The sequence below is a fragment of the Camellia sinensis genome, chromosome 7, assembly GCF_055761805.1.
Source record: "Camellia sinensis isolate YWXY chromosome 7, ASM5576180v1, whole genome shotgun sequence".
Lineage (NCBI taxonomy): Eukaryota > Viridiplantae > Streptophyta > Magnoliopsida > Ericales > Theaceae > Camellia > Camellia sinensis.
In genome coordinates this window covers 109,225,515-109,237,005 of record NC_138967.1, presented here as the reverse complement: position 1 = coordinate 109,237,005, position 11,491 = coordinate 109,225,515, and the positions used below count along the sequence as shown (strand labels likewise).

Sequence of the window (11,491 nt, the reverse complement as noted above, 5' to 3'; positions counted from 1 at the left end):
TTTTTGCTTGCCTGGAACTATTGGTGACCTATCGGCCACCACCCTAGGCTGTCAGCCATGGATGATGGTTGTCGGCCAGGGGTGTGGCCGGTCGGCCACCAATGCCTTTTTGTAGATATTTGTTGACAGTTATGCCAACTGTTAGCACATTGAGCTGCATCTCCCTACACATGTATGGTGGGATGTTTCCAAGCTTAGAGAGTGTTTTTCTATAAATATTGGGGTTCCTCCCCTATTTTGAGAGGTTAGCAATTTTGGAGCAAAATTCTCCCTTTCTCTCTAGATTTCTTTCTCTCTCTTGCAAATTTGTGTGTATGCTCGGTTTCTCTACACTTTAGCCTATACCTCTTAAACCAAATCTCCTTCTCTTTGAGCTAAGGTTCCTTGAGGTTTGTTTTGAGCTCTAGCAAGTGGTTTTAGCTTGGATTTATGCCTAGAGTTGCTCTTTGCTTCAAGAGGTAGTTTACTTGCTTTGTTCACTTGTTTAGTATACTTGTTTTCTCATCTTTTTAAACTGTTTTGAGGCTGGTTTTGAACCATAAGAAGCTCTATTATTGTGTCTTAAAAGTGGTGGTTTGAGCCCTTTTTTTAGTTAGGGGTGGTTCACCCTTCTTGCTTGTTAGCTTGTATAGCTTTTGTGCTTTTCATTCATCACTTTCAAACCAACTTTTTTGGGCCTTTTAACCATTGAATTTCAGAGTATTTTCAATGACCAAAAAAAATTTTTGAAGTCCAAAATTGGAGGGATTAGCCTCCCCTCCTCATGTCTTGTTCGCATGCCTAGTTAGCTTCACATGTTAGCATATTTTTGTAGCTTAACTTAGCTCAGGTCCAGCATGTTTTAGTCTATAAAATAATCTGTTTTAGCTCTATTTTGGGCTGATTAGTTTGTTTGAGTCTTGTTTTTCATAGTTGTGGTGTTAATTCCTTCACTTGTTTAGTGTTTTAAGGCTTTAACCATCATTGGTGTGAGTTGGTTGCATGTTTTTAGTGCTTTTATCATTCAATTTCAGCACATACAATCTCTGTGATCTCCCTCATTTCTTCACTTTTTCATTTGTTTTGATGGTTGTTTCAACCTTAGGGTTATTTAAGCGTAAGGTTGAGGCTCATGCTTAATGGTTTAATCCTCCTTTGAGGGTTCATTACCAACAGCATGAAGCTTCTCTCATGGCTTTAACTACCCCTTGGTTGACACTTCTTTCACTTTAGAGGACACTCACCATTGGACAAATGGATTAATGAATGGTTCGGTAACTAAAATGAGTAAACAAAATTGGTAAGTAAAAGTGTGTAAGCTAAGAATTCTTTGTGTTGCATTGCATGTATTCAAATCAGACGTTAAGTTGAACACAAGGAAAATGGGACATTTCATACTCGAAAGTGATGAAATGTGTCATTTTCCTTGGTCACCATTGCCCTTGATCATGCATGATAGGGTGGTGGTCATTTTGGTCTTGTTTGTGCATTTATTGAACTTGTACAAACTTTGTCCCACAGCCATCATGCATGAAAATTGCTTGATTGATGGTTTGAAGGCCAAGAGTTTCTCTCCTTTGAGCTTGTGTAATGATATGGAGGGTAAACAGTACAGACAACCTATGAGAATACACTGTTTTGCTCTGTTTTGCTCTCTGTTACAGCATGGAGGTATGAACCAGCAGTGGCCGACCGGCTAATAATGGTAGCCAACCAGCCCCTTGTCCCTCTTGTCGGCAACCAATGAAATTTGCATAGTGTGTTCTTGAGGTGGCGCAGAGGTGTTCTAGAAGTTGGCAGAGTTTTCTGTGATCAAATGTGGAAACAGAGGCTTGCAACAGCAAAACGATGGCTTTTTGGGTGAAAGACCAAGCATGTATGCATCCCTCGCTTCCCAAGATTAGCTAGTTAACTTAATTAGCATTAGATCAAGCATGTGTTGTAATTAATTAGTTGTAGCTAATTAAGTCTTGTAAATAATTAGTTTGCTTAACTAGTTATTTGATTTCGGTTTGTAATAGTTAGTTAACTAGAGTAGTTAGTTAGATTTGTTTTGTAATAATTAGTTAGCTAAATTAGCGTAGCCAGTTAGCTCTTATTCATTCGGACCCTCTTTCGCGAGGGCATGATGTTGTAATAAGTATGCGTGTGTATGTGTATGTCTTCCAACCCCACGTTTTTCTCCCTTTTATTAAATCGCTTTTGATGGTTAGATTAGAGACATGTTTTAATTAGCATATCGTAAGCTTGCATCCATTCATTTTTCTTGCATGCACTGAGGCTCGTCGCATCATTCAAACTGCATTGCCATTTCAATACTTTAGATGAATACGTGTTTAATCGCATATTATTCAAATCAATCATATGCCATATTCGTAGTCAAGCCTATTAATTGCATATTGCATGCATTGCATTAGGCATCCTGTATAGTTAGGATCATGCATCTTTCTAACTAGTTTCTATTTTGGCTTGGAGTACTCGGTGAGTTTTTATGCTTTAGAATACTTGCGCAAATGTGAATATTTCCATGTTGCCATGTTTCGCATGCTTGCCATGAGACTATGTGCTTAAATGCTAAACTGCATGAATGTCTGTGGATAAAGGCTTGTTGTTTGAATTAGAACGATTCAACAAATGTATGTTTTAAGCCCACTTTGTTGAGTGGCAAATCATGTTTTAAGCCCACTATGTTTGGTGGCAAATCCGCATCTTTTAAGCCCAATTGAGGTGGCAAATTCAAATCATTTTCATAAAACAAACATGAGTTGAATTGTTCCAAATTGAGCAAACTTGTCTATACTTGCTTCTGAGCATCACATAGTAAGGCTAGTTTAATAACCGGATAAGAACATATAATGTTTAAAAATATCATATCATGATTAGTAGAGGCTGATCTTTGATCGGGCGAGTGGAGGTGCTCATTTCATGGCCTTCCCCTCTCGTACCTAGGTTCCTGAGCCAAGACAACTTTGGTGGTGACGGACTCGTGGCCTTTGGCACGAGTCAGAGTTTCCTAAATGTCCCCAGAAACAAAATATTTAGGTAGTGACTCTGTATCTGGCAAAGCAATCCAATTTTGGCATTATTTGATTTAAAATCGATTTTCCAAAAAGGCTTGTCGGATTTGGACTCTTTGGTGTTTATCATTTTCACATTGCACTTGTGAGATTAGATTCAGAACCACGGGAGTTCGAACTGTGAGGCCTTCTTTTCAATCCTTTCCGAAAGGCGGGGCGTGGAAAAAGGCGAGTCCACAGCTGTGTTTGTCGAAGGCTATGATTGGCGGATGAAAGGGGATTGAGGACTTATGTAGTAGTATGAGGTAGTTGTTTGAAGATTTGGTTGTCGAGCGACCGATAGTTGTTTCTTGGGGTGTGAATGTGATATAAGAGCAGATTTTAGGTCGTTAGATAACTGAGAGTTATTCTCTTGAGGTTGAGTCTGTTCGAGACGCGAGTACTGTAAGCATGAGTACTGTAGGGTATGTTAGTGATACCCTTTGCTTGACTTTTGTTTCGTAGAGTCGATGAGCTTTTGTGGCTTATAGAGGTAATTCTTGCGACTGAGTTAAAAGAGAAACACACCATCTTCGAATTGTTGTTCACATTATTTGGAATGTCGTCAGAATACTAGTGTGGGACTGAAATATGGAAGTTTCATTTAGATTTTGAACTAAATTTTGGAGTGGCGATTGTAATTCTTTTGGGAGTTATTCTTCCCCTTATATCAATAGGTTACTTTATCTTCTTTTGTGGAAATTGTTTCTTTTTCATCACGCGAAACCTTTTGCATTGGGAGTATCTTCTAGAAACTCATTATTGAGTAGAGGTTGTTTGTGATTAGTTAGTGGGAGTGTTAAATCCCAATATCTGTTTCATTTCGGTTTGTCTAAACTTTAATTCTTGAAGTGCCTAATTTCGGGGATAAAATTCCTAAAGTAGGGATAGTCGTATTCCTTGGACTAATTGGATTGCTCTTGACACTCTTATTATTGTACTTGGAGCCTCTTTGATTCATTTTAGAATATTGATTGAGGTGATATAATAATGGTAAAGTAGGATTGAACCAAAAATATTGATTCAGATAATTGTCCTATGAGCAGTCTACACTCTATTACCTTTTTCTCTTTCCACACTTTGAATCTGGATGTAAGGCTAGAACCATTGGGTGCTTCGATTTCAACACAAGAACGACCCAAAATGGAGTTTGGATGAGGGAGTTATGCCTGTTTGAAATTTGTGTACCTGTGTTGAAAGCGAGTTTGCTCGAGCAAACTTTTCACCGTTCAAGCGGTTTGCGTGAATTACAAAGATTATGGGAGCTTTCCTTCACCACTCAAGCCATGTTTTGACCGCTCAAGCGATTTGTTCGAAATCAGGCACTTTAAAGTCACTTTTTGGCCCAAACGTTTCATTCTTTCTTCTTCTCTTTTCTCCCACTCTTCCATGCCCAAAACCCTAGACCTCCAAACCTTGATTTCATCTATTTTTCACCAAGAATTCATCATAGATCTTGCATTAAAGGCGAAGAACAAGAGAAGATCAATGTTTTGACCAATTGTATTGCGATTTATTCGAGGTTTCTCTTTGGGTTTGCATCATCTTGTCTCCATTCTTGGGGTAGGGGTACTTTTAACTTGATATATTTATGATTTGGGATATATATGTGATATTTTCTTAGTTATAGTAATGTATGAGATGATTGTGTGATATGAAGTGGGTTTGATGAAGAAAAAGGGGTTTTACTCCATGTTTTGGAAAACTTTATGCATATCCTTCTTGATTATTGTTAGAAATTGTGAATATTGACTCTTTATATTTAAAGGAGGGAAAAGGCCCAATTTTTTCAAAAATCCTAGTTTTCAAATTTGATTTAATAATGGGTTTGGTCAAGTTGACTCTTAAATCTTGAAATTGGGTGAATGATTATGGAAATAATGTTGAAACATGAGATTATTGAATTTTCTTCGATATATGTATTAAAATAGATGAATATTGAGATTGTGACAAATTGTGGGATTGCAGAAACCCTTTATTGTCGATACTATTAAATGTTATTGTGAATTGAACAAACCTTAAGGAAATTGGATTTGAAAACACATGCGTGATGTGCATTATAATTTGCTTATGTGACTTTACAATCTTGTGGATGTTTGGAAAATATGAAGGGGATAAATAGCATATGAGTTTGGATAGTTGAGTCGGGTTTTGGTAATGGGTTGTGTGTTGTATTTGGTACTCGCGTAGGGAGTCAAGGTACCTAATTGCCCTGTCTTGTGCATACTGCCAGGCGAATGTGGGAAAGGTTTTTGGGTGTCCACAAACCTGCCGTTTATAAAGTTGGCGAATGCGAAAAACTTGATTTTGGGTGTCTACAAGCCCACCGTTTTAGGAGTCGATGAAAGTGGAGAGAGAAAAGTTTTGGGTTCCCATTGCACCTCCGTTTTTAAAGTCGGCAAACGTGATATTATTTTTTGTATATAAATGTATATATGTATTATGGTTTTGCGGCTCTTACTTGGGACATCATAGCGGATTTACCACCCCATGGTTGTAGATGAGACTTTGAACGAAAATCATGTATTGAACATTTTTGGTTTTAGAAAAAGAAAATATGGATTTGATCCTAACAAGTGCGTGGCATGATCTTATGCATCTCGATTATATATGTCATTTTAATAGTATTTCCTATTGGGCATTAGCCCACCCCAACTAATAACATTTCAAGTATTGATGGTGTGACTCTGCCCAAGTGACAAGGCGGTGAAGATTTTGAATGGATGTTAATTGTTGAAGCTCCAAAGCTAATGTGTGCACTACAGGAAAAAAGGGTTACGGTGGCGTTTTTTTAACGACGTTTTTTTAAACGTCACTGTTATTAACATTTAACGGCGTTTTATAAACACCGCATATTCTTTTTAACCAAAACGGCGCCGTTTTATAACAGGAGGCGTTGAAAAACGCCTCCGAATGCGGTGTACCGCACGCCCCTTCTCAACCCTTATTTTGTATCTGGCCCTCTCTCAACCCATACGCATACATCATTTTATCTGAGCCCCCTCTCTCTCTCTCTCTCTCTCAACCCTCTCTAAGCTCCATCGAAGTAATTTCGAAGCTCTAGATCGAACCGATTTCGAAGCTCCGTTGAAGATTCAGTGATTTCCAGCGAAGATTCAGATATTCGAAGCTCCATCGAAGCAATTTCGAAGCTCCATCGTAGCTCCAGATCCAACCAATTTCGAAGCTCTGTTGAAGATTCAGTGATTTCCAGCGAAGATTCAGATATTCGAAGCTCCATCGAAGCAATTTCGAAGCTCCATCGAAGCTCCAGATCCAACCGATTTCGAAGCTTCGTTGAAGATTCAGTGATTTCCAGCGAAGATTCAGATATTCGAAGCTCCATCGAAGCTCCAGATCCAACCGATTTCGAAGCTCCGTTGAAGATTCAGTGATTTCCATCGAAGATTCAGATATTCGAAGCTCCATTGAAGCAATTTCGAAGCTCCATCGAAGCTCCAGATCCAACCGATTTCGAAGCTCCATCGAAGCTTACAGAGCGAGACCACTTCATCATTCTTGGCTGTGATGGCCTGTGGGGGGTATATCATCTGTCCACTATCTCTTTTGCCTTCATTTTAAAACTATTTTGACTTTGTTTTGTGCTCCAAATGTCATGATGATGCCTTCTTTGGTGAAACAGATGCAATGCCTGGAGGAGAGTGCTGAATCCCCGAGGGAAAGAAGTTTAAAATTTTACAAAGGATGTCGGAAATACACGTGAGTACATTTTTAATCTTGTCTCTGAACTTTTGCCTGATTTACGAATTCAACTTTTCTTTCATATTTTTTAACTTTTTCTTGCAATTGCCGTATATCTTTGAATTTCGATTATATTTGATTTTATTTATGTATTCAATCATTCATTTGCATAAATTTGATATGTTGTTGCTTCAATTTGATTAGGCACCATTAATTGAACTTCAATTTATAGCTGTTCCCTATGTTAAGATGTTAATGTCATCTAATTTTCAACCATAACTCTGTTTTCAGGATAATATGCTTCAATAAGTTGGTGTTCTTTTTCCCCGGATGTTCTTAACTTTTTAATATCTTTGTTTTGATGAACAATTTTGGTTTGAAAAAGAAGTGAAACATATTAGATAGGAATGAAATTGAGAGAATGAACAAAGTTTACATTAGCAAAAATCTAATTTTCTTGTTATCCCTGTGATCTTGTCCTTGGCTAGAAATTCTGCATTATGTTGTTATTGATTTTCAAGGGAAAGATATATTGATTCTGCACAAACTTTTGTTAGTTGGATGAGTTTGGCTCCTTTGCCTTCCAAAGAAAGTGAAGAGTTATTGATAGGTTGTTGATTTGGGTCGTTTATGACCATCATACAGATACCAATTCAAACTAAGCCTTATGTCCCAATCAAGTATGGTCGGTTACATGAATCCTTTTTGCCCATTATGTTGGTAAAATATTATCAAGTTAGTGTATTTTATGGTAAGTGATGCTGGTGTTTCTGTTTGTTCTTTAACTTGCAGTGAAGGACTTGGCGGGGGATATGATGGGGACATTGCTTTTGCCAGTGCCCTAGAAAATTTTGGTGGAGGGCATAATGATCCAATTAGTGTGGCTTTCGGAGGTATGTCTAGATGTTGAAATTTTTTCTTGAAAGTTGCCTTGGGTAGTGAGTTGGATGCAAGTTGGTGCATTTATAGTCATAATACATACTCTAGCTTGTTCATGTTAGAACCTTTTGCATGACAAAGTCTTTATTTCTTTTTAGGCACATGAGGTATGAACAACCTTAAAACAATATGATATTCTTGAGCAATATGTATGTTGTTTATAAAATTTGAGTCTTGGATTGAGGGGACTAATTTGTGGAAGTGAATAAATAGACTCTTATGAACATCATAAGAAGTTTTGTCTATTGATCTTATGTTGGACTTTTGTGTTTCTGGAATCTGGATATTGGAATTTTGTGTTAATTATGAAAATATGTTAAAATACAAATTCAAGCTTGTACATGTAGTTGAAGCATTGTTTCATGCTTCAATAGTCATAATTTGTTATGCTTGGGCATGTACTTGGACTTTTATGTGGATAGGGGTAGACCGGGTGGTCAGAAGTTCACCAAAGAGTGGCAAAACATGTTAGAGGCATCGGAGACAAAGGCGATGATTGGAAGAGACATAGAGCAGTCCAGCCAAGAGAGAGAGAGAGAGAGAGAGAGAGAGAGAGAGAGAGAGAGGCAGTGGAGAGCTCAAAGTACTGAGCTCGACCTGAGATAATGTATTCTACCTTTGTTGTAATTAAAGTATCACCTTCTATATATGGGATATGAGCCTATGGTCGTAACTAGATATCCAGAATATTTGTCATATTTACTGGTAGGATGACACACTGATTTTGGAGAAGCCTAGTGGGGATGTCTTTGTCTCAATAGGATTGGCGTATGGTGGCTAGACCCACGAGGGGAAGAATGCCAAGGCGAAGGCTCCATCTCTCGCCTCCAAAAGATTCCATAGTCCTGCAGTGTATATTAAATCCTTCGGCACACCTAGGTCTTGTCTTGTGGCCTAGCTTTATTAGTTGCATGGTGTGATATACGCGGTCCTACGGTAAGTAGATTGATTGCAGATTAGTGCTATTAACTGAGTGCTAAATTTCTCAAATTTCTTTTCATAATTTTTAGGAATGCAACAGCATTAAGTACTTAGACACACAATTTTAGTTGTTTACTATGATGATTTATTTCTTTAGCTCATTCTAATATTTGCGTAGTCGAATAATCTTTTGTGAGTGCATTGCATTATTTATACATGAGATTTTAACTCATAAAATTCAAATCTGGTAATGGTGCCAGGTTCTTTCAACAGTATGTATTCATTCATGTAAATTTCTTGTGCAATAGCTCGGTAATACTGGGGCAGAAGAAAAGAGGACAGATACTGACGAGAATATGTTGACCATGTTCGACATCTTGAAGAGCAAGAGAAGGGTTAAACTTGAAAGTTTGATATTGAATAGAAAATCTTTTGCACAGACAGTGGAAAATTTATTTGCTCTGTCTTTCTTGGTCAAAGATGGGCGGGTTATAATGGCTGTGGATGAAAAGGGCTCTCATCTTGTTTGTAAGACACAACAACTCATAACAACATCCATTTGAGAATATTGTTTAGTTATTTGTTTTTGTATTATATTTGTAGTTATTGACTTTCTTTTCAACGCCAACAAATGCCGCTGACGCCCCTTCTGTTATGTCGGGTGAAGTTGCTTACAGCCATTTTGTCTTCAGATATGATTTCAAGGATTGGAAGGTACAAAACTAAAGAACTTTATTGTAATTGATGTGCATATAAATAGAAATCATCATGTAAATGAGATGGTATGAAACTTCTATAGAACTTAGATGTTAGATTGAGAGAGAAATGAATAGACCTACTTTTAAAGAGACCATGTTAAGGATTCAAAAGCTTAGGGTAATTCTTTTGCATAGTTATCATTTTTGGTGTAAAGGAAATTTTTGGTGTAAAAATTGAAAAAAGACAACTGAAGACCAAAAAAACCAATAATGAAGCTGGTTGCAGACGTAAAAGGATGAGAAGTAGGATTTCTGACATGAGTAATTCTGATTTTTTTTTGTTTGTTTGTGTTTTGATCATAATTCTGATTGAGTACAATAATTTTAGTACAAGCTAATCATTTTAGAATTATGCAAAGATGTTTGAGCATGGGGTGACACAGTTGTTATTGACGGTGCTGGTGACAAAGAGGCCTTGGAAGAGAGATGTGAACAGGTATATGTTGCTTCATTCTTCGAAATGTGAAGCCCTATTTGCCTGTTGAGTTTATTCTTGAACTGTTGGTGATTGATTGACCATTAGTTAATTGAAAAGCAATAGCAAAAAAGTAAAAAATAAAAAATTTCTTCTGATCCTAACTTCATTATGCTACCTATCATTTGTGATTACAGATTAGGTCAGCAATTGATTTGAGCACTTCTGATTATGACAAGGAGAAGTTGCAAGAGAGATTAGCTAAGCTTTCTGGTGGTGTTGCTGTATTGAAGGTCTGCCTCACTACAATGCAAACTTCTCAGGCTAGCTAAGTGCCTGCTTGTTTGGTTTTGTTTTTGCTTTTGCTTTTGTTTTTTGCTTTGATTTTGTGTTTTCAGAAACAAAAACAATGAAAAGTTCAAAAACCTCCATTGTTTTCATTTTTATGCGAAGACCATTTTAAAAAAATTTCGAGAACATCTTTTTGGTGTTTCTGTAAAAATGGGTTGTTTTCAAAAAAATTCCTGAAAATAGTTTTTTCAGAAAACACAATATGAAAACAAAAACACAACCAATCAAGTTTCTAATTCTCATATGCTGTTATCATTGCAAGTGAAGCAGTACCCATGATAAACACAATTATGAAACTTGTTTGTTTGATTGCACAGATTGGAGGAGCAAGTGAAGCTGAAGTTGGTGAGAAGAAAGACAGAGTAACAGATGCTCTAACTGCCACAAAGGCAGCACTAGAGGAAGGAATTGTACCGGGTAGGGAGCTTCATTTTAATTGGCTTTCTCTGAATCTCTAGTTTATCGTAAATGGATAAAAAGATTGACAAAAAACACTTTCTTTGCAGGTGGCGGAGTCGCTCTTCTTTACGCATCAAAAGAGTTGGACAAACTGCCAACAGCCAACTTTGATCAGAAGATTGGTGTTCAAATTATTCAGAATGCACTAAGGTCTGAAAGTTTTCGTTTATAACCATTAATAAACCGAAAAGGTCTTTTAGAATTATTTTTTATTTATTCATTTATTTATTTTTCCATGTGTTGTGGATCTCATTAAAATACTCGAAAGCAGCCATTTCTAGATCACTCATTTTGTATTATCGCAAACTAATGAGCCTCTTCTTGCTTCAAACCTGTAATCAAAAGATAGCAGCTTTGAATACTAACCAATTTTCCATACAAACGGTTCAATTCCATTGCAGATGCCTGTGCATACAATAGCTTCGAATGCTGTAGACCACCTTGCATATCATCTTGTTTCACCACATGACTGCGAATGTTATTTTCAGCTTGTACTAAAATGATTAGCTTCTGTTTCTGTTGCACGATCAGGTGAATATATAGATATGGTAAAGGCTGGAATTATTGACCCATTGAAAGTAGTTTTAGATATGGTAAAGGCTGGAATTATTGCATTCTAGAATTATGCAAAGATGTTTGAGCATGGGGTAATTCAGGCATGCTAAAAATCTGTCAGGACATCAATTAAGGTGTTACCTTCTAATAATAGTATAAAATATGCCCTTATATATGAATTTATGGGTTTTGGAATTTGTGAAGTAAACATTTAATTCCGTACTCGTCATTGAAATTCTTTGTATTTTCTTTGTGATATTATGTGCAAAATTCCTCTTATTAAGGGTAAATAAGTAGTATAGATTATGCTGAACATGACGCTCATAGACTCATAGTGTTTTATTACCTGTCATGAT

The 11,491-nt window shown here is 37.0% G+C and overlaps 1 long non-coding RNA gene across 1 annotated transcript; it reads left to right on the top strand.

The window, feature by feature from the left end:
- The first annotated feature begins 6,244 nt into the window (after positions 1-6,244).
- Positions 6,245-8,144, top strand: LOC145794728 (uncharacterized). Its single transcript, XR_014334664.1, has 3 exons — positions 6,245-6,577; positions 6,679-6,755; positions 7,530-8,144. It is a non-coding gene; the product is annotated as an uncharacterized LOC145794728 (long non-coding RNA).
- The last annotated feature ends 3,347 nt before the right edge of the window (positions 8,145-11,491 follow it).